At 38.7% G+C, this 24,717-nt stretch overlaps 1 protein-coding gene across 2 annotated transcripts in view; it reads left to right on the top strand.

Annotated features, from left to right (window-relative positions):
- Window positions 1-11,397: 11,397 nt before the first annotated feature.
- Window positions 11,398-24,717, top strand: part of TNR (tenascin R) — a 450,249-nt gene continuing 436,929 nt past the window's right edge. For both annotated transcript variants that reach the window (XM_063428241.1, XM_063428240.1), the window contains exon 1: window positions 11,398-11,651. The gene's annotated coding sequence lies outside the window, so the exon portion shown is untranslated. The remainder of the gene's footprint in view (window positions 11,652-24,717) is intronic.

Genomic DNA, 24,717 nt, shown 5'->3' with positions numbered 1-24,717 from the left:
CAAAGGACAATAACACCTCAGTCCCCTTCAAAGTAGGCGCCTTGGGACCTCACACAGTTCTCCCCCATCTCTACCACTGTTCAAAACTCTCTGCAATATGCTTTGTTTGAATAGTAATCAACTGCCTCGTCCTGTTTACCGAAATCTCTTCACTTTTAAAGGTGATTTTAGTTTTGGGAAATGCCAGAAGTCGCAGGGAAAAAAATCTTCCTACAGATTCAAAACCATCTTTGAAGCTTTTGTGCCACACTTTTATTTGCGCTGCACTCATTACATTGTCCCCAAAAGCTTACCACAAAATGTTATGCAGATTTGCTGCTCTACTCGCTCAGTCATTTTAAATGTGATGGCCACACAGTACACATGCTCATTCAACAGTGTCTAGCTCCCCCACTGACTACTACACTGAAGTCGTCATTTTTTATGTATGCACATTCCTGTCCACTCTACTTGGCTGTCAGGTAACATCGATGGCACACAAACTGTTCTTGTTTTATTAATAACATAATAATAATTAACAATGGCTGCTGGACGTTTTCTGTACCAGTGCAAACCGTGTTTGGTCTATAACAAAACCAAGTTTGGAGGATTCGTTGCACACACTTATAAGAGGTGAATTTCCACTAGCCAAGACTAAATTTTCACTCACCAAATGGCCTTCTGGAACTTAAACTCCTTCAGTCCCAAAATGTAGAGAACAACTACAAGTATGGGATACCAAAAGCACATGGAACCATGAGGTAGAGGCAAGGAGGGAAGCAACATCCAAGTACCTTCACAAAGTCAGATGGGTCCTGATGTCTCAATGGCAAGAAAAATACGCACTTCATAAATATATACTCCCGACCAGTCATTATGTAACCAGAATGCAAACAACAGGAGGTTCAATGGCAGTGGAGGTGAAATATTACAAAATCCTACTAGCGGTTGGAAAAAGCAGGACTTCCAGACAGCACTGAGGCACTCATCCTAGCACCACAGGAACAGGCACTCAGCGCCAGAACAACAGAAGTGGGGGGTCTATCACACCTGACAGGACCCAAGGTACAAACGGCACAAAGAAGCCTCCAATATAATCCACCATATAGTAGCCGAGTGCAAGATATTAACAGGGACAGCAGACACTGAGAGGTACAACCAAGTTGCTGGGATTGTGTACCGAAACACCTGCACAGAATATGGATTGGTCCAGATGGGAGGTACCACATAGAGTAGTTAAAAATGACAGGACTGAGATCATGTTGGACTCCCAGATCCAGACAGACAAGCAATTACTGGCAAAACCAACCCCACATCGTGGTGGTAGACAAGAAAGGGAAGACTGCAGTGGTGGCAGATATGGCAATACCCAGTGTCTATAACATCAAAAAGAAGGAACATGAGAAGGTGAACAAATACCAATGGCTGAAAGAGGATCTAGAAAGGATGCAGGAAGTGAGTGCAAGCGAAGGGGTGAGAAAGTCAATATATATATATATTTAAGTAATGTGTTGTTACTCTAACGTAAGTAAGCTGCAGAGACTGTTAGGGAAGGCAAATTATAATTTTATTGTTGCAAAGTATTAGCAGCATACTTATTTGTTTTGTTGAGGTGGGTACAGCAAGTGGCTCCTTTAACCCCTTAAGGACACATGACATGTGTGACATGTCATGATTCCCTTTCATTCCAGATGTTTGGTCCTTAAGGGGTTAAAGTACTCACTGTCTAAATTTGATGCACAATATGGGCCTTCCTTTATTCTCATTTGGTGTCAAAAGCAGAGCTGTTATTTTCAGTCCAGCACATGTGATAGTTATTAGTCACATTGCTATATTATTATTATTATTATTTGTCTTTATATATGTCTTGTTGTTATATATTATCATTCACAGCTATGGACTGACATTACAGCTTATTGAGAGGACATTTATGCATATTGCCTTACTTTTCCCAGAATACAAACTTATTCTATGTTACACAATACTATGTTACACAATACTATGTTACACAATTAAGCCCTGCGTTCAATCTCCCACTATTCCTGAGCAGCAGCAATGACTACAGCACTCATCAGCCAAAATACACAGAATAGAAAACAAAAAAGGTTAACTGAGTACTATCCCAAATCCCTTTTGGCTTTTGGGTTTTCACAGAATAAGCCATTACAATTATATTGTTTTTGCTCGTTTACAAAGGTTCTGTTCTCAATTTCTCCTGTTTCCAAAAGTTAGGGTCTTCAATCCTAATTGAAGACAAAGAGGAACTGATCATGGCAGGCTCATGAAAGCAACTGTACCATGCACATTGACTTAATTCCTTCTACCAGGGCATCTTGGGAAAGTATGTTAATTTACATGAAACGCCCTGCCTTTGCCTTCTTTAGAAGGCAGTTATAATGCCGGAACATAGTGTCTTGAATGAAAACATGAATAAATGGGATTGTAAATTAGAACTGATTAGCATGATTATTAGCAACTTTCATGCGCTGTAGTTAAAAATACACTTATCTCAATAATGACAGATGTACGTAGCTAGAATTTCTTTACAGACTGTGGTTGAGTAGTTTTGAAATTTTTAGTCTAGTGTCCAATAGGCACTTCAGAAAATTACCAACAGGTATCACGAATCACAATGAGCGCTGTGTTAAAAAAAGACAGGAACCTTAATTAACTTCTAAATTTGCTTCTGAGTAGCAATAACAATGTACAAAGTAAAGTTAAAGAATGGAAATGCAATGTTCACACCAGTGATACATAGTAACAAGTGATCTGGATAATATTTGAGATGTTGCCATGTCCTTTTTGGGAGTTCTAATTCACTACAGTTGGATATGCAGATATTGTTTCTCCAGGGACAAAAGTTTTTATTCTGAAATATTTTAAATCTCTGCAGAAAGATGTTAGGTTTGGCACCCAAAGCCAAATCAGAAGTGAGAGGGAGGGGAATTTGTATGTCAAATGATAAAATTCCTGCCCTCAGTTTCATACTGCACAGTTAAATAATGGATTGACATTTAATATCACATGTATTAAAGGCAATGTCTGATAGTTTGTCAACAATAAAATAATAAAAAGGAAAGTCTACCTGACAAGAGCATATATACAGTCAGGTCCATAATTATTGGGACATAGACGCAATTCTAATCTTTTTTGGCTATATACACCACCACAATGGATTTGTGAAATGAACAAGATGTGCTTTGACTGCAGACGTTCAGCTTTAATTTGAGGCTATTTACATCCAAATCAGGTAAACGGTGTAGGAATTACAACAGTTTGTATATGTGCCTCCCACTTTTCAAGGGACCAAAAGTAATGGGACAATTGGCTGCTCAGCTGTTCCATGGCCAGGTGTGTGTTATTCCCTCATTATCCCATTTACAAGGAGCAGATAAAAGGTCCAGAGTTCATTTCAAGTGTGCTATTTGCATTTGGAATCTGTTGCTGTCAACTCTCAATATGAGATCCAAAGAGCTGTCACTATCAGTGAAGCAAGCCATCATTAGGCTGAAAAAAAACAACAAAAAAAAAACCATCAGAGAGATAGAAAAAACATTAGGTGTGGCCAAATCAACTGTTTGGAACATCCTTAAAAATAAATAACGCACCGGTGAGCTCAGCAACACCAAAAGACCAAGAAGACCATGGAAAACCACTGTGGTGGATGACCGAAGAATTCTTTCCCTGGTGAAGAAAACACCCTTCACAACAGTTGGCCAGATCAAGAACACTCTCCAGGAGGTAGGTGTATGTGTGTCAAAGTCAACAATCAAGAGAAGACTTTACCAGAGTGAATACAGAGGGTTCACCACAAGATGCAAACCATTGGTGAGCCTCAAAAACAGGAAGGCCAGATTAGAGTTTGCCAAACAACATCTAAAAAAGCCTTCACAGTTCTGGAACAACATCCTATGGACAGATGAGACCAAGATCATCTTGTACCAGAGTGATGGGAAGAGAAGAGTATGGAGAAGGAAAGGAACTGCTCATGATCCAAAGCATACCACCTCATCAGTGAAGCATGGTGGTGGTAGTGTCATGGAGTGGGCATGTATGGCTGCCAATGGAACTGGTTCTCTTGTATTTATTGATGATGTGACTGCTGACAAAAGCAGCAGGATGAATTCTGAAGTGTTTCAGGCAATATTATCTGCTTATATTCAGCCAAATGCTTCAGAACTCATTGGACGGCGCTTGACAGTGCAGATGGACAATGACCCGAAGCATACTGCAAAAGCAACCAAAGAGTTTTTTAAGGGAAAGAAGTGGAATGTTATGCAACGGCCAAGTCAATCACCTGACCTGAATCCGATTGAGCATGCATTTCACTTGATGAAGACAAAACTGAAGGAAAAATGCCCCAAGAACAAGCAGGAACTGAAGACAGTTGCAGTAGAGGCCTGGCAGAGCATCACCAGGGATGAAATCCAGCGTCTGGTGATGTCTATGCATTCCAGACTTCAGGCTGTAATTGACTGCAAAGGATTTGCAACCATGTATTAGAAAGTGAAAGTTTGATTTATGACTGTTAATCTATCCCATACTGTCCCTTAAAAAAGTGGGAGGCACATATACAAACTGTTGTAATTCCTACACTGTTCACCTGATTTGGATGTAAATACCCTCAAATTAAAGCTGAAAGTCTGCAGTTAAATCACATCTTGTTTGTTTCATTTCAAACCCATTGTGTTGGTGTGTAGAGCCAAACAGATTAGAATTGTGTCGATGTCCCAATATTTATGGACCTGACTGTAGATAATGTGGGCAATATAAACAAAAAGATAATCACTAAACAGTCCCATTGGTGCGTAGCAGTAACTTTTCTGCCAAGGGTCTCTCCTCTCAGCTGGACTCATGTTACTTATTCACAGTAGTTTGATAGTTGTGCTTCAGATGAGTATATATGTAAAAAAGAAAAAAAAAAAAAGGGTCCAATGGTGGAGTATATCTCTATCTCTCCACAAAATATAGTGCTCTCTGTAGATAAAATGGTAGAGTAAAAATAAAAATTGCTTAAATGTTTTTGAGTATTCTATAGGTCAATCCTTAAAACGTTAGAGGATAATATCTCCACTATGGATATAACTTGAAAAGTATTCACAGATGAGAAGGCATCTAGGAGCAAGGATAAAAAAATGAACTTTATTTATAAATATGAAAAACAATAAAAATAGTATAACATAAAAACATTGACGTGTATCACCTCCTTAAAATGCCTTTTTCAAAGTGTAGCTTACTTTCAAGTTGTATCCATAGCGGGAATATTATCCACTAAAGCATTAAGGATTTAGCAATACTTAGATAGTGCTAAAAAAATTATTTAAGTAATATTATTCTTTTCACAGCACAATTTTGTCTACGGAAAGCACTATATTTTGTGTCCCGTTTTCACGCAATACTTCTAACTGTGTTTGACTGGAAAAATCCAAAAGTGAGGATTGCACCACTGTATGCTGATTTACTGGAGCCACTCAAGGCTCTGATACATGTGAGTGCATACATTATCCTTACATTATTATCCTGTGCCGCATTGTGTACTACACTATATACTGCTCTTGTATTTTTCTTTGTGTTTCCTGTCTTGGTGAAGACTAATATAGAGTGCAGGAAGATATTCCACGTATCCTCAGACTGGGATTGTTCAGCCTAGACCCAATACCTCAGAGTTGGTGGGAGGCTCTACATAATGTCAGTGGCACGTCACACATATTTCTGTCCTGACATAGCGACATACTCGATCATTAGACCTTTTTGTTTTATATATATATATATATATATATATATATATATATATATATATATATATATATATATATATATATATATGTGTGTGTGTTCATCTGAAACTATCAACCTACCGTGAATACTGAAAATTGTGGGACTAACACCCAATCAAGTTTTAGTTTGCTGCTGTGGGCTGGAGCATCATATCATACAGAAGTTACATCATAAGAAAACATATTTATTGCATACAATACGTCTCTTTCGGAAGGGAAACATATGTTACATCCAGCATAACAACCACTATGAACACATGATAAAAAAAAAGTATTGTTTTGTTACATTTTATTCAAAATAATATTGAGTAAAGTGTTGGAGATAAACTGGTATGATAACAGAATTTCCATGAAACATTAACTGGGCTGGTTCTTATCACTGAATAATTTTCTATTTTCTATTTTATCTCTTTTGTAATGTTAATTATGGGCAAACACAAACACTCTGCCCTCATAAAATTGTTTGCATACATAGAATTATACAACGCTTAAGATGATAATTATAGTTGTATGCATCATAAATAAGTGTGAAATAAATTGCAGGATGTTCAAAATATATGTTATGGAGATTTAGCTACAAATCTTCTACGCACTGCCTTTTTGAAGAATTTGGTTAAAAATATGGATGAAGATCATACAACATACTGGAAAAATCCAATTAAAACCGACACTTGTTTATATTTTATATACACATATACACACACAAACTCATTTACTTATTTTAAATATACATTTCCAATTTGGTTTAGATTTCTACCCCATCCCCCCCTCGCCCCCCCAACACATTTCATCACTGAAAGGGTTTAAACCCTTTAAGCGCACCTTTTACAGCCATGGGAGCATCCCCTCACTGTCAGTGTGATCTGCCTCCTGTGAAGTCCTTGCTGATGCTTCTAAGACAGAGGTATTTGGACAATGAAATGATGCTTCTCATGGAAGCATTGGAACCGATGTCTCTCTATGAGAAGCACTCACTTCAAAACAAGTGAGCTAGAAAATCCTCCAGACTGCCTGTTTGACAGCCTGGAGATGTCACTATGGGTGTTTATAATAGTACTGGTTTTATCTTGAATAAGCCAATATAAAATTAACCTCTAAACTGCTTCAGCAAACTGGATTGTTTTAGATGTTAGACTGTTTCTCTAACGGTGGCCTATGCCCCCCAAAAACCCACAAGAGCAGACTAGGCTATATTAAATATAACCTTACAGACCATTTTATTCTATTCAACTATTTTGGACAAAGAAGCATGATCTAGGACAAATCTTCAAGATTTTTCATAGAAGTGTGAATTGTCAGAAATTCAAAAAGTTCAAATTTTAAAAGTACACTATAGTCACCAAAACAATTTTAGCTTAATGAAGCAGTTTTGGTGTACAGATCATGCCCCTGCAGTGTCACTACTCAATTATCTGCCATTTAGTTGTTAAATCACTTCGCTCATGCAACCCAAGGCACACCTCACTGCATGTGACCTATACAGCCTTCCCAAACACTTCCTGTAAAGAGTTTTCTAATGTTTACACTTCCTTTGCTGCAAATTTGGTTTAGTTAAAATTTTCTTGTCTCCTACTCTGTTAATAGCTTGCTAGACCCCGCAGAAGTCTTCTGTCTGTAATTAAAGTTGAAATTAAAGAGCAGGAGATAAAAAATGTTTTAAAGTAAGTTACACCTGATTGGAATTAAGCCATTTTGTTTTCATGCAGGCAGTGTCAGTCACAGCCAGGAGATGTGTGGGTAGTGTTGCATAAAAAGAAACAAAAGTAATTTAACTCCTAAATGGCAGTGAAATGAACAGTGAAACTTCAGAGGCATGGTCTATACAAAAAAACTGCTTCATTAAGTTGTTTATGTGACTATAGCAGGGGTTCCGAATTATTTTTTCCCATGGAACCCTTTGATATAGTGTATCAACATCGTGGAACACCCCCTTCCCCACCGTAAAAAATAAATAAATGTATGTGCCTGTGTGTGTTTGTGTGTCGAGGTGTGTGTACCTGTGTTTGTATGTGCCAATGTGTGTATCTGTGTGTCAATGTGTATCTATGTGTGTGTGTGTCTGACACACTGGCACATAGTGGCACACAGAGACACACACTCAGATACACATACACACACTCAAATGCACACAGTGACACATACACACATCTTGACTTACAAATACACACACACACAGATACTCACACTGGCACATATACACATTCAGATACACACATTGACACATACACACAGTGTCATATACAGACACTGACACACACTCAGATACACACACATGTAGGCACATACAAACACACCGATATACACTGACACACACACACACACACACACACATACTGACATACACACACACAGATACACACAGTGACACATACACAAACCTTGATACACTCAGACACACACACTGTTTGACAGACACACATACACTCTCACTGACAAACACACATACTCATTAACAGACACACATACAAACACATATACACTCTCACTGACAAGCACACATACATTCTCACTGACAAACACATACACACTCACACACTCACTGACAAGCACACACACACTCTCACTGACACACACACAATGTCTTTCTTTTTTTATTTCACTCCACCCAGCCTCCCTACATTTGGAAGTGCTGGCATGGAGTCTCTATTTCCCTGGGGTCCAGTGGGGCTGCTGGGCTGAGTGACTGGCGTGCGGGCAGCGATCTTCCTGCTCAGCTCCCTCGCGCGCCTCTTAATGATGCCGGAGCTGGAGTTACGCGCCGTGATAATGGCCGGCGCGATAATTGAGGCAGACGGCAAGGGAGCACTCTCCTCTGCTCAGCTCCCTCTCTGCCCACCTCAATTATCGCGGTGGCCATTTCGTTTCCCGAAATTTTGCCGGAACCCCATTTGTGTTCTCGCGGAACACCGATTGGGAAACGCTGGACTATAGTGCCCCTGTAAGCCAAAATAGACAAACTGAAACAGCTAAAACTAGCTTACTTGGAGAATGTCTCAAATTCAGATATTTTGGACTGAAATGTGAAAATGACTTCTATTTCACTTTAAATTTCCAACAATTTACACTTGAATCATTAATCTGGCAATAATGCTAAGAGAATTGGATGAAAACAACTCCCAGGCAGCTCAGTGAAGAAAAATAAATAAAGGATATTAGAGTTCTCCATGATATCCTCGAAAGTGCTGCACACTCTTTATTATATTATATTATCTTATATTAGGGCTGTATACTATAGCCATTGCTGCCATTCAGCATAATGGGAGTTTTAGCACAGGGCGAATATATAAAAACATAGAAACATAGCAGATGAAAACATTTGGCCCATCTAGTCTGCCCAATTTTCTAAAATACTTTCATTAGTCCCTAGCCTTATATTATAGTTAGAATAGCCTTATGCCTATCCCACGCATGCTTAAAATCCTTTACTGTGTTAACCTCTACCACTTCAGCTGGAAGGCTATTCCATGCATACACTACCCTCTCTACGTTTGTGCACCATAGCTTTGTTACAATGCAGCTATTTCCTTCCCTATTTAGTGTTAATTCATTTTTAGGTTTATATAAGAATACAATAACACAATGTTTAGTGTGTATCCCACCTCTGTGTCACCCAAACCAGGTATGCAACACACACCACACACAGTGGTACTTAACTTTTATATAATTGATGCAGCTTCCCAGGTGGTTTTCCCAATTAATCATCCCTCTTAACTGCTAAATGTATAGACAACAAAATGTGGGATTCAGCTATGCATCTAAAATAGGGATAAACAAATGGTACAAGATGCTATGAAATTTTGTGCCTTCCTTGGGGTGCCTCCCCTGATTGAAGCTGGGGGGTTATAACCTTCCTTGCCTCCACCACACCAGCGGTACTTCCGGGGGTCAGCAGTAAGGTAAAAAGTCGCTTTTGTAGTAGTATGTATATTTTATTGTACACAAAATGTATGTATAAAAACTATATATATATATTCTTATATAATAATGTCTACTTTTGCCTTGTTAGAGGTATTCCTGTTAAGCTAAAAGCAGCAAGGTGAATTGTTAGCATAAGGACTTAACTTAGTGATTTGCATTGACTTTGGCAGGTGAGCTTACACTTTGCGGCCATTCAGAGCTACAGAAAACCCATGTTATTTAAATGTGTATATAATGGCATGGGAACAGAGGTAATGTCTGTTTTCTTTATAGGGCTAATATATGTGCTTTTAGCTGCACAGATGCCACCCCATCTCCTTGGTCATGTGTGGGGTTTTGTGGACTGAAAAAAATGCTAGAGGCCCCTTCCCACTTTCCTGAAGTCCTCAGTGTGATAGATAGAAATAAAATAGGATAGAAATAAAATAGGATCACTTTAACACTTCTTCTGTTAAAGAACATCCTATGGACTGTGAGATGGGGTGTTTAAACCATGATGTTAATATCTATCTATTAAACCATACATTCATTTATCACATAAGGGACAAAGAATAGGGGGTTTCTGTCCTCCACGTTCCTTTGCTAATGTCTTATTCCTGCCAGAGCATCAATAGTGAGGTCTACCACTTTCGACTCATCCATACTACACCCTCAGGGCAGGAGTACACAAAGATGGAAGGCAGAAGGGGAAGACACAGAAAAAAAAACAGAAATACAGAAAAACATAGAGGAAAGGGGTAGGAAAGACGTAGGAAATAATCCTAACTTAAGCTCCTCCTTGAGTCAGAGAAACACAGGCGTAGGAAAAATACATGAGACAAAATAGTCCCTACTTTGTCTTATGTGTTAAAGAAAAGCAGAGCAAACAAATGAAAGAAAATAAGAAAAGAGGAAGTGAATAGGAGAGATACGTTCAGCGCGACAGTGTCACTTTAATGACCCTTGATTTACACATACTTTCACAAATATACCAATGCATGCACACATATTAGCACTCCATACAAAAAATGTCTGATTCACACATACTGACACTCAATACCGTGACTCCAAGCAAATGTATTCACTCTAATAATAGACTTCCGCTCACACTTATTCTACAAACATTAGCACAAATTCATTCACACATGTATTCACACTGCACACACCAAGTACACTTAAAAATAAACATAGTTGCACAAAAGTTATAAAGAACCATTGATTAACATATTAAATAAATGATTGATAGAGGGGAGATGAGTGAGACAGAAATGGGAGAGAGAGAGAGAGAGAGAAATGGGATGAGAAATAGATTGAGACAGTGAATAGAGCGATATAGAGAGGTAAAGAAGAGAGATGAAGAAGGAGGAGGAGAGGCAATGGGGGAATACATTGAAAGAGGGAAAAGGACATTAGAAAGAGGAGAAGAAGAATAAAGAGAGGTAAAAGAGATAGACAGCTGAATGAAGATAAAGAAAAACAGACAGACTGACAGACAGACAGACAGGCAGATGGTGTCAGCAATGTTTTATGGCATTCGTTTCCTTTAACATCCATTTCATTTGCAGCAGCACAGGAACAGTCAGTATTTTAATCAATACATGGGAGATTACAATAAGGGATTGCTGATTGACACTATGTGATATGAGGGTCCATGATTCGATCCCACTAACAACATTCACCTCCACCGCGTTCAACTCTCTCTGTCCAGTAGGGGGCCACAGTGGGCTGAGCAGCACGGGGACTGATGGGGGAAGAATACGCCAGCAGTAGGTTTTGCACTCTAATAAACCCCAGCATAATCGGATACGGGCACACAGTGTGCTAAAGGCAGACTGACTGCAAACAGATAACCCCGTGACACAGCCCAGCCTGTCCTGCGTGAAACATTGTTGCTCCTGGTGGAATGTGTGGAAGCAGCCGGTGAGTGAGGAGAATTCTACACTAGAATCCTGGATCCTGGCTGGACCCCTTGTTATCCCACTGTAGCAGAGCGAGCCGGTGAGTTAGTCATCTAATAGGACTTTGACTGTGAGTGTTCATGCAGAGATCAGCACTATGGACAGCGACCACAGGGCTTCTCCCAGTCTGAGCTCTGTACCTTGTTCTGGGGGGGGGGGGGGTTCGCAGGGTCTAGGTGTGTTTGAAAGGACCAGACATTAAATCCACTGACATGGTTATATCTGGTGGGGCTGTCAGGAAGTGTTTAAATGGTTTCAGCACTTAGAATGAAGGTAACACAGACGTTTAGCACTGAGGGGGCTGCAATGATTTCCAGTGAGGAATCCTGTGCACCTTGATATAACACCTTCATTGCAAGATCTCTGCACATCTAAATCAAAGTGCTCAGGCAGTGGTGTTGGTAACTGGCAATCTGGCAATGCAAGAGTTCAGCTACTATAGCAGCAATTTCAATCTCTCCTATGCAAAGATATATACACAAACACACACACACACACACACACACACATATATACAAACAAACAAACAAACACACACACACACACATATTCATTCTTTTTAATGTAATTGTCTTTTTGAACTGGGGTTCTGTTAAATTGCACTTTGATTTATTTATTTCAAAATTTGATATATGTGTGTGTGTGTGTGTGTGTGTGTGTGTGTATATATCTATTTATTTATTATTGGTGAATGAACAATGAGTTCTATGTGATGTGAGGGGAAGTTTTCAGAATTGGTGTCCACATAACAGTGAGATTTTTGCCCCAGAACTCCAGTTATTAATCAGTGAGGTTCTTAGTGCTTAAGTTTTTGGGTGAGCTCATGGCATGTATCAGAGTAGAGAAAAATAATCCAAGCAATTTAATATAGAGATCGCTTTAGGCAGCAGATGAAAGAGTGTTAAATATTGATCCAGTTTTGTACAAAATGCTATTTTGACTGAAGTAGAAAAAAACCCTCTGTGTGTTTGACTGTGCTTATTCTCCCCGTATAGCATTCTTTATAAGGACCACATTCGTCAGGAAACTACTTTTTTCTGAGCACCTTATAATAAAAACAAATAAACACAAACACACACACACACACACACACACCTTATCAAGTATGAGTATCTGAGTATCAAACAAAGAAATATTGCTTCTCTCTGTAGTTTGCCAATCTGGAGGATGTTTAGTTTGTAGGTGTTCTCTGTTCACCATTTACTTGTAAATATATGCTAGTTAACACTTTGAGTGCTATAACTGTGAACTGTGTGAGGTCTGTTTTATCCTTTAAGGTTGTACAACATGGAGACTGCAGGAATTGGAAACGCTCAATAAAAAGCAGGCTATTGTATACAACTTCCTCTATGCTTGTTTAAAGGATTCATATGCATGTGGCTGGTGTTTAAGGATCATGGGAGTTATATGTTAACATAACATATGGTTATAGCAAGGATACTTTCTATTCATTATTGAAGAGGTTTCTTGTTTAGATGAAAATTGTTTTCCTGTCCAATAACACAGAATTACAAAGATGTATCTGATGAAATGTGATTTACTCCACAAGTTGCTATGAGTTGCCTTAAATTCAGATAAAGGGTATCGCATTCTTACAGATTGTCTGCTCATGAATGCTTATCATGTCCAATCACTTCGTTTGAAGAATAATGAGTGTTGCAGTTCTATCAGCTTGTCCAATCCCAAGTTAAGCTATCCCACAGTGGTCTATTGGCATGACAGGTGTATGGAGCAGCACATCCTAAATATTGAAAAGAACGGTTAATTACTTAGCAATTTTCACTAATTCTAAAATGACATGGGTCATCATTTATTTTTAATGATAGCGGTACTCAATGCTTGATGTGACAAGCAACAAATTTCTGTCCCTACTGACAACTGTAAATAGTGTTCCTGGCATCTTGTCCACTGAAATAATGTAAATTGGGCTCTGCATCGTTATTTTATTTCCACTTGTATTCAATCAGTGTATCCACGCCAGAGTATTCCCAGATTCTATTCATTCTTCTCCCGCTACAGGCATGCAAACACCTGTTCATTTTGGTCCCCCAACAATTCATATTGTGTTGTTCCCAGGATTCAGTCTCTGTACCTATTATTTAAGCTTCAATCTAACAAGTAGTCTGCTCTCTAATGTGTATCTTTTAAATATCCCATGTTGTACCATTATATATTGGATCTGTCAGTGTATATTTTAGCACACACAGTTATACATATCAGATATACATTAATCACAATTCAAGTACAGTGATACTCCATTTATAATTCATATAGATGACTGGGTATAATAAGATGTGCTGACTGGGTATAATAAGATTTGCACTCCTTGGAAACTGATTTGAACAGTTGCGATTCCCCACTGCCATCACCATATCCCCATGCACGTGTTGTTGCGTGTTACTTCTTTTGGGGTCTTTACAGGACCATACAGCAGGAGAAATGATCACACCATAACTATAGAATGCCAACTATTTAATATGTGAAACACAACAACCATATAGATTCTTTAATGATAGATTTAACTCATTCACGTCTAAAGGGTCTGGATATATATTACTGGATCTTATCCGGTGATAGAGTTGACACTAGCATCATTAGTTCACAACAAGTTGCAATAGATTGCTTGATTTCCCATGATAGCAAACACATCCCTGGTTGTTTTATTGCTACTGCGATGACATTGCAGCATCTTCTAAATTGACTTGTAGAACAAGTAAAGATCAGGCACTTATGGCATGAGATATCTAAATTGAGTAGGGTGGAAATTGAAAGCAAAAAAAAAAAGTAATTATTGGCTCAAGCCTATATAAAATGTCAGCCTCATTACCCTGAGGGACTGAAGTAACTTTTTCTTTCAGGATAATGAAATTTTGATAATAACCGGCAGTTTGATCCCTGGGTGACGATTAATAAATCAGTTCTTTTTAACAAAAACAAAAAAAAATGAAAAGAATCATATTTATTTAGTAATGCATTTATCAGAATTAGCTGCACTTCATGCAATGTTAATATTTGCTTTCAATAATTGTATTTCCATTATACAAGAAAAATATGATAAACATCTCTTTTTGTGTTTGCCGCAAGCAGTAAAGTAACAATAATATGAAATGGGCTTTTTGTTTTGGAGAAAGCAGTATTCCTAATGCTCTCACTGCTGAATAGCTTAGACCATGGGTAGTCATTGTTTGGCACTCCAGATGTTGTGGACTACATCTCCCATAATGCCCTTACAACCATAATGCTGGCAAAGCATAAGGGGGTTGTAGTCCACAGCATCTGGAGTGCTGAAGGTTGCTTACCCCTATCTTAGACTAACTGTACTCTTTACATTCTATTCCCCAATCATTCTTATCTTTATCATGAATCTTCTGTTTACAACTGCATGTATCTCACATGTGGAATGATGCTATTTTATAACCTTGCAACTCTTTAACATATATTCCTTTGTATTCCACAATATAGACTGGGGAGACATTGAGATTGGCCCCAACTAATCTCTGAGGTTGAATACCCTATAATGTTAGTAATGAAGCTCTTGAACCAGTGCAGACAAAAACTCTCTAGGTGAGGAGTTCTTAACCCAGTCCTCAAGGACCCCCTACCAGTCCAGGATTTAAGGATTACCTTGGTGTGTCTTAGGTAATCCCTAAATCCTGGACTGGTGGGGGGTCCTTGAGGACTGGGTTGAGAACCCCTGCTCTAGGTCGTGAGCACTCATTAAGATCCCAGTGATTATTATCCAAAATAAGGGCATTTTTAGACCTAAACAAATTTATAAAAACTTCTTAATCTAACTTCGGGGCAGTCCTGGTGGACCACTTACGTCACACCCAATGAGAAGATTAGGAATTACTTTGATAACTGCAACATGGTTCCAGAATTGGAGAGGTTCCATGTTCTAACAAGAACATAAGAGTCCTGTAAAGATTTAAAAAAACATACATGACCCTCCAACCTACAGGACTTTATTCAGGTGAATTAGTCATGTAGTGTTTTGAAAATAATATTGGGCGCTTTGGTCTTTCGGCTATCCTTTTGTCCACAGTTCATTAATTTTTAGAGTAGATTAAGAGCATAAAATAATACCGTTACAAGCTCCTTTTCCATGCTTTTGTAGATTTATTTTCGTGTTAACTGCAGGCTCTTAAATTTGGAATAAATATTATGCTATGAACAAGAACCGTAAAAAAAAAATCAGGTCCCAGTAGGTATTAACATTTATTATTCTGCTGTTCTTTGATAGAATGCGTGCTAGAGAAAGGAATGTCCTATCTCTTGGAAATGAGGGATATTCCTTCACACTCTCGAAAGCAATAAACAAAAATAGATTTGTGTATTGTGATTGCTTTATAATAACCCATGTGCAGCAATTTTCTGCAAGGTTGTTTGGAAGCAGGGATGTTGATTTGAATATAGTCCACAAACCTATCGAGCTATAGGAAAATAGCTGTATGGCACTGTATAGTCCACCTATGATGGGGTGATGCTCTGCAGAATGCTTTTGTTGGGACAGTTTTTAGAGGACAATTTAATGCTATGAATGGGGTAATGAATTGGTAAGACATACATCTACAATTGATGTATTTTCCCTCCTTCAGAGTAATTCAAAAACATTCTTTACAGGCTTCTAGAATGTTACTGAAAACAAAAACTGATTGGCACCTAATATATTTCACATTAGTGGTGGATAACTGACAAATTCATCTTTCTTAAGTGAAGTCAATGCCAGGTAACACTGCAGGCCATGTACTTTCCATGATATGTTCACAGCCTGTAGGCTATGCCTGACTAGAACTAGTATTCTGCCACTGTTTCCCTATTACTTCTACGCTGTGTAGAAAAAAGCTAGAAGAATGGCTTGCCTAATTGGACGGGATATCCACATGAAATGACAGAATGCAGTTACTGTAGTTTCTCTTGGGCAACAGAACAGTCAATCATTGTGCTTCACAAACCAAACATCTGATTGACAACCGTACCTCTAAAAGCAGTGTGCTGGAAATACATATTTTATGAGTTAGGCTGGGGAAAGTGACCTCCTTTGTTGGCTCAAATCAATAAAATAACTCTATGCTTCACAGATACTTGCCAGTGTCAGTCGCTAGAATTAATCATTAAAATTCTAAATGAAAATGGAGACTGAGGTTAGTTTGGACCATGTAGAAGTCACTTTCCCTCATCAAGAAATACAATCATAGAATTGTCCTGTTAACTAATATCATGGCGATCCTCTGACTCCTAAAATATAGATGGTCTTAATATAAAGGCATCTTCGATACCTGTTTTTACCCATTGCATCTAGTAAAATTGAGACAGTAACAGAAATGTGCATTGCTAAAATGCTAAAAATTGGAAATTTGCGTCAATCATCTCTCACCTATATATCCATTCTAAAATGTGACATATCTGTAAACGTGAGAAATTGACAGTATACCTACACGATTAGTAGAAAACTTTGTATTGGTTTGCTTCTGCTGAGGGAAATCTGGTTGCAGGTATGCATGTGAAGAAAGAAGGAATGCACAGGAAGTTGAGAGTCCACAAACGTGTTTTCCTATAAAGAATGAAGGAGGAGCAGTTAGTAGAGGAGGGGGGAGGGATGTATAGCATTTAGTGTGAGACTGAAACATTTTGGCAATACATTCTATAGTCTATCTCCCTAAAATTAGTAACAATCAAACAAATCTCCCTGCACAGTCTTGAGCCACCTACCTGCTCAAAGGTGTATTGTAGAGCTCCAAGGGAGCTCCTACAGTGGTCTGCACCTGATATTGGTGCAGATCACAATGCTCCCCAATGGACCTTGCCAGTATCAGTCGATCTCCACTGGACCACCAAAGAAAAAGTAAACAATGGGTGGGGGGCAAGCACACACTCAAACATTACACACACACAACAATCCATGCACTCTGCCTTCCCCCACATACAACTTTCATCCTCTTTCATACACACAACACTCAGCTTCTACACACGCTCTCATACAACATTTACAGAAACGGAACCCTGGGTTCTCAGATGGGGTTAACAATCTGACACACTGCCAATGCCTTTAGTAATTTATCCTGGTTTGAATGGTCATGACAAGTTCAATATATTTGTTTGTCCTTAGGTGGTCTTCATTTTTCTCGCTTTTGGTTTGTTTGACAGAGGTATTTCTTTATCTTGGTCTTACATTCCTCTACAGAATGCCCAGGTGTAATGATTCACATGTCCTTAGTATCTCATTCTAAATATTATACTGAATTTGTGATCATGATTTTTTTTTTATATCTGTATCGCTATAAATTTGCAATGACTTAACAAGTCTAGTGAAAACAAACACTACTTTAATAAAATAACAAAAAGTGAAATGTGATGGACTTGACAAACAATTGGCTAAACCTAGTCCAAAGAAGCTGACTCACTGTTTAGTGAACAATCCCCAGGATTTTGCATCCTCTTGTTATTGGTAACTCTCTCCAGTTAGTGTAATGTTTATTATGAATTATTCATAACTTTCTCCTTGGCCAGAGCTTAACTGCTCCATTACTAGCAGGGTAAGCCACCCAATCCTGCTCTCAAAGAGTTAATAGAATAGGAACACAGGGGATAAGGGAGAGAATTGAACATATTAAATTCTATGGCGCGCTGGATTTGCCCTTGCCTTTCCCTCCTATTAACCCTGCAGCATTTTATTTGAATTAACTAAGAAAAGGCATATATCTGCATCAGTGATTGATCAGCTGATCAATGAGCCCCTTTGCTCATTTAATTTAATCAGCAATCAGTTAGTGCTGGTGCAGTAATTGTGTACTGCAACATACAGTATGCTTTTAGTTAGACCAACAGAGCACATGTGGGTAGGAGAAAGGATGATAGCTGAGAATTGGAGCAATTCAGCAACACAAAGATGTATGTAATGTTTACTGCACTGTTAAGAAGCAGGATCTACATAGGCAGCTTTGCAGAAAATGCTATCACCGGATCTGTAGATTAATTTGTGAATTCGACACGCTAAGGACAACATAGAGCAACCAGGGGCCAGCAGTAGATTAAATTCATATGAAGTTGTAATGTGTATAGGATTCGTAAACGAGACAGGTTATCTATCCCCTCTGCAGGCCAATGATGGTGGGGAGTCTGTGGACTTCAATTGAAGTTATAATCAGGTATCTTTTAGGCTGACTGAGCATCATGGGAAATGTAGTTCACAAACATCTGCAGTGCCAAGATTAGCCATCACAGCAATAGAGGAAGGGTTTTATGAGTCTCTTGCATCCAAGCTCTAGATAGATAAGTAGATTCATTCATTTAACCATCCATTTATCAATCCATCAATCCATCAGTTCGTCCATACTTAAACTTCAGGCAAGACACATACCATGCTTGTATTCCATCTGGGTTGGTAGAGGGCTCAAAATGTTCACTCGCCAATAGTTAGCTCTCTCTCTCTCTCTCTCTCTCTCTCTCGCTCTCTCTCGCTCTCTTGCAAACACGAGTGGTAAGTATAGCATTGTCATGTTGCCCCTGTGTGTAAGCCAGCAATGTTTGGACATTGATTGATGTGCGTTATTTATATATTTATGTATTCCACAGTTATGTTATAGCACACTTATCCAATCCAGATGGCAAGAAAATAAATAATTTGACTACATATTTTATATGTGCTATTTGCACTGAGCAATGTGCCTAGTGAACACATACATGCATCTTCCCTGCATGCGTGCATGCTATCCAATGCTGCAATGGTTCCTGCTCATAAACTGCAGCCCTTCTAGGCAATGCAGGGTCACTCCTTCAAATCCTCATTACAAATTGGAGCCCAAGGGCAGTGTTCTCTGTTACTATTGTTCAAGTGTGTCTCATTATATATGTCTTTGTCTTCAAACTCATCTGTGTTCCCACTTACACTTTATTTTGCTTAATTTGTAAAGTGCTCTGGGTGTAAGCACTGTATAAGAACTGTAACATAAATCAATATTTAAGTGGACCAGTTGGCGTGTATGATTGTATTCTATTCTGTCTGGTCCATGCTATGTCCTAAGAGATCAGGCATGTCTTCAGTAAGTTTTACAACCACTCAAACCTGAGGCCTCAACCTAAGGAGGTTGTGTTGTGGGGGGGACATCTATTCTAACAGGAAGGAACATGCCTTTGTCTTAAAGTCTAATCATCAACAAGCAAATATCTAGGGACGTTCAATATACGTCATGATTTATAATCGATAGTGTAACCCATTTCTGTCATCCCATCTGCCCCAGTATTAATTCCTCCAATCTTCGTCTTCCTTTTTGACATCATACATTTACCTTGTCTTTCTAACACCCAGTCCTACTGCTAGATTAGGAGTTCACATGAGCAGATCTACTGGTCTTTTATAATAATAAATAGCACAGCTCAGGTAGCAGAATTTGCACAAATGTCTGATTGTACAAACAGGAACATCCTTAAAATGTGGTTTAGACCACAAGCTCACAGAAGCGGAGTCTAGAATACTTACATCAGTATGTGAAATAACTCTGTCTAGAAATTCATATAGGCATTGCTTATCATGAAACTGTATTATGGAATACATTATAGAATATAACAATAAAACATTTTTATTGTGCAGTTGTGTCCAAAAATGGAACAGTGCATCAAAACAAATGCACTTTGTGTCAACACATGGACCTGTATCGTTATTCTAAGAAATATATCCTCATGCTCCTTCCAATGTATATTTATATATCTTTTCTTTATGTAGATAAATGTACCTTGAATGCCTTGTGTGAAAGATGCAAAATGCATCATTGATCTAAACGAGAACGACTAAATGCTAAACCATTTTTTTCAGCTAATTTATTAACATTATGGATTAACTAATCTTGGCATGGATGTTGGTAGGAAACCTTGAAGTAGGTGATTCACTTTGAAAATGTTGACTTTCATACGCCAAAAAAATGTGTTGTTATAGTGAATAATGCAACTGTGGTAAAAATAGCACAGTGCCAATCTCGTGCTTTGCAATTACAGGCATCATTAGATTTCATAACATTTTGATAATACATACACCTAACCCTAAGTCCTCTTTAACCTTTAACCTGTGCCACTAATGCTAAAGACCCCAATATCCCTCGCTAACACTAAACTTAGGCAGTCTTCCTCTTCAGCTTAGTTTGGGCTCTACTGCAAAGTAAATACAAATCACTGTTTAGCAGATATACCCCCAATGAAAACTTGCATGCATTTAATTATGTATTTTTTTTCATTAGGGATATACCTAAAATCCCCTTGCAAAATCCATAGTTCTCTTGTCTGCTGCTTTTGCCAGCCCTCCCCTTCAACTATTGCAAACTCTGTAATGCCAATGTGTTGTAGAGAATTCACTTACAGTTTGTGGATGGTAGATAAACTATCAGTGTCTCAGGGATATGCCACATTCTCAATTGTTAAGTCCTGAACTGTATCATTAGGCTAAACACCTATTTTGGAATGCTCAAGAATATAGATTGTGAACTGGATGCTTAATTTTAGTGCACAGTTCCTATTTGTTTCATGTTATCTGGTTTAGTTCTGTTTATTTCTTTTGGCACGATCCCATAAATATTTAAAAATTGTATACTATACTTTTGGTGTAATCCCTGTGACTTCAGCCTGATTACTGCCAAGTAACTTAGGTACGCCTCTAAAGTGAAAATCGCTAGAAAATAAAAAATGAATTTAAAGTGAATTTCAAAATTTAGGCCAAAATCACTGAATTAAAGAAATGTAAGTTCTACTTTCTATTTGCCTGTTTCGGTCTTAAATTTGAAATTTACTTTGAATTCATTTTGAATTCACTTTAGTAAATAACACAATTGTATATTTAATAACTTTTTAACACAATACAGGATCAGCAAGCATATTCAGTAATGGTTCTAGGAGGGTGTTCCAGTCTGGTTTGTAGGTCACTGGGCAGCACAACATGACACACTACCATTCTAATCTGCATATATATTTCTTTACAAATACACAAACACAAGTCCTACGCTTAAACTCCACTACTCTTGAGTGGCAGCAACGACCATAGTACACATCTGCCCCAAAACATACAGTAAAAACCAATGGAAAAGTTACCTGTGCTCAAATCCCTATGCATATTTAAACAAATGGAGATTATTTAGTTTCTCCAATGGCCATCAGAGGGATGCCCACCTGCTACGTCAAGGCAAACCTTTTAGCTGGGTGTATTTGTATTAACTTTAGTATCACACAGCTATGTTACAATGCTGCCGCCCACCCCATGTATTCCCTACTAAGGGTTAATAAGCATGCAGGGCAAGCATGTCAAACTTGCGAGCCGCAGGGTTTGACATGCTTACTAAAGCAGAGTAGGCACCTGCACTCCCACATTGCAGGTGCCTACTCTAATAAAATGTACCCGGCTATGGAGGAGTGGTCGCTGGCGGCAGCGAGGGAGCTCAGTCTTCCTGCTCCTCAGGCGTACCCTCTGAAGTGATTCCGGGTTCCGGAATATGACGTCATTCCAGCACCCGGCATCACTAAACTGCGCACGTGACGGAGCAGTGAGGAGCAGGTAGGAGACATCCTGAGAGAAAATCCCCACTGGAACCCAGGGAGAGGCCCCACACCAGCTCTCAAAGGTACAGAGCAATAAATAAAATGATGTGAGACAATTTAGATTTGCAGCACATATATTGGAATTTTGAAAGAGAAAATAACAAGCATGTAAAGGTAAAAACTTTTTTTTTACTTGTCAAATGAAGTTCAGGCAAGTAAGGACCCTTAAAGGGACTCTCCAGTGCCAGGAAAACAAACAGTTTTCCTGGCACTGCAAGTCCCCTCTCCCACCCACCCACCATCCCAGGTTGCTGAGGGGGTTAAAACCCCTTCAGTGACTTACCTGTATCCAGCGCCGATGTCCCTCGGCGCTGGGTCAGGCTCCACCTACGCTCCTCCCTCGCTGACGTCAGCCGGCGGGGGAGACCTATTGCGCATGCGCGGCCGGCCGGCGGGGGGGGGGCCTAATGCACATGCGCGACAATGCCGCGCACGCACATTAGACCTCCCCATAGGAAAGCATTGAATAAGGCTTTCAATGCTTGCCTATGGGGATTTCGGCTACGATTGAGGTCCTCACATAGCGTGAGGACGTCCAGAGTCGTTATAACACACTTTTCATGTTCTATGAACACGGCAGTGACCTCTAGTGGCTGTCTAGCAGACAGCCATTAGAGGAGGACTTAACCCTGCAAGGTAAATATTGCAGTTTATGAAAACTGCAATAATTACACTTGCAGGGTTAAGGGTAGTGGGAGTTTGCACCCAGACCACTCCAATGGGCAGAAGTGGTCTGGGTGCCTTGAGTGTCCCTTTAACTTAAAGGGACACTCTGGACCCCTAAGGTACTTTAGCTTGCTGAAATGCTTTGTGTGTGTAGAGTATGTCCTCTTTTTTCATCTTAGAAATAGTGCAGACTTCAATAGAAATGGACATTTTTATAAATTAGCTATATAAAAACATTTTGTTGTCGGGGCTAAATTTTATACACCCCCTGACTGTCAATCAGACCTGGTTTGCTCAGTGGTGCTACACTCAAGAGGCAGCAATCGCCCAGAGCACCTGCCTTGCAAAGATTTCTCATTGTGCTGCATTGGGAAGTCTGTAATTGGGCAGCCACGAAATGTCTGGGTGGGTTTAGAAGGGAAAGGCTTGCAAAGGCTGCAGACAGGAGAACTACAGGGTATGCAAGCTGTTTTTAGATATATCACCGATGGAAAAAATGCATAATTAAATGCATGCATGTTTTTCACTGGGGCTATATCTACAAACAGATTTTATTTTAATTATTTTCTTGTATTTGGGCATTGGAGTGTCTGTTTAATGACATTGCAATGAATCTACTAAAAGAGTTTGGGGGTAATAATTCCATCCTAGAAGTCACATAATTGTGTAATTTCTACATAATATTTTAAAATAAAATAAAACACTATTGGCTTTTCATCCTTATCTGTGTTTATGTTTCCTCTCATTCTATAACACCCAGATTAGCAGTTCTATATCAATGGCTTATTACATGCTTGCCGCCATCTCAGATTGGGAAGCTGATTGAGAAGTCTGAGCGCTGCAATACACAACAGCCAGGAGAGTCACTAAATTGAGAATCCATTATTTCATTCAAATGCATTTAATAAGCCAACGTGAGAGAGTCCACTTAATCTTTCTGTGCATTTATGTGATGTGACTTAATTAAACATACGAAGGATCTTTGTGGGAAGATTAATGAAAAACTTTAACTTCAAAATAAATGGTGGTGGGTAACAATGTGTGATCATTAAATGCAATGAATTATTTGTGTAACGATTGGATTAAAATAGCTGTATCAGAAACTGTGTTAGGATACTGTACACATCCCATCATGTGAATATTGCAGTGAAAAACAAGAGTGATACTTAAGATACAACTGTGAAAATTCAATCTTGCAGTGATTACACACCAAAATAATATCGTACTATGGTGTACGAGGCAATCACCTCCTCTGAAGGCGATTATTCTGTAACTCTTGTTAATTATAGTATTGCTGGCGTAGATATGAGATTGTTTTGTCCTTCCTGTACACACAAAATTGCACATTGAAATGCTAAGAATCTTTAGTCTTGACAACAGAATGCTGATAGATTTCTCATCACATCGTCTTAGAATGATCGAAACAAACAAAGAAAAAGTTACTGAACTCTCAGACGCTCCCAAAAAAATAAACATAAATTGTTCTTTGGACAATACTCATTTAATGTGGGGGGGAAAAACAGCAATTAGTACACAAGGCAGAAAAAGACTAAAACAGATGAATGTGTAAGGCAAATAAAGTCCAAAAACAAATAAAAGAAAGGAGCAGGAGGCACCACTAAACAAAAAAAAAAAAAAATAATTAGGAAAAGGTTTTACGTCTGAGAAGAGATGCTTCTTCAACTATAAAACCAGACTCAAAAAATGTGATTTAGAAAAGGGTTAGGGAGAGGACGAAAATCCAACAAACCCCCTTCTCATTGTTACATAGTTACATAGCTTAAAAGAGGTATGTGTCCATCAAATTCAGACTTTCTCAAATCTAGTTTGCTGTTGAAGACAAAAAAGAAGACAAAAAAAAA

Source organism: Pelobates fuscus, chromosome 7, assembly GCF_036172605.1.
Source record: "Pelobates fuscus isolate aPelFus1 chromosome 7, aPelFus1.pri, whole genome shotgun sequence".
Taxonomy (NCBI): Eukaryota; Metazoa; Chordata; class Amphibia; order Anura; family Pelobatidae; genus Pelobates; species Pelobates fuscus.
Note: the sequence above shows the minus strand (reverse complement) of the source record. Positions and strands in the feature narration are given on the sequence as shown.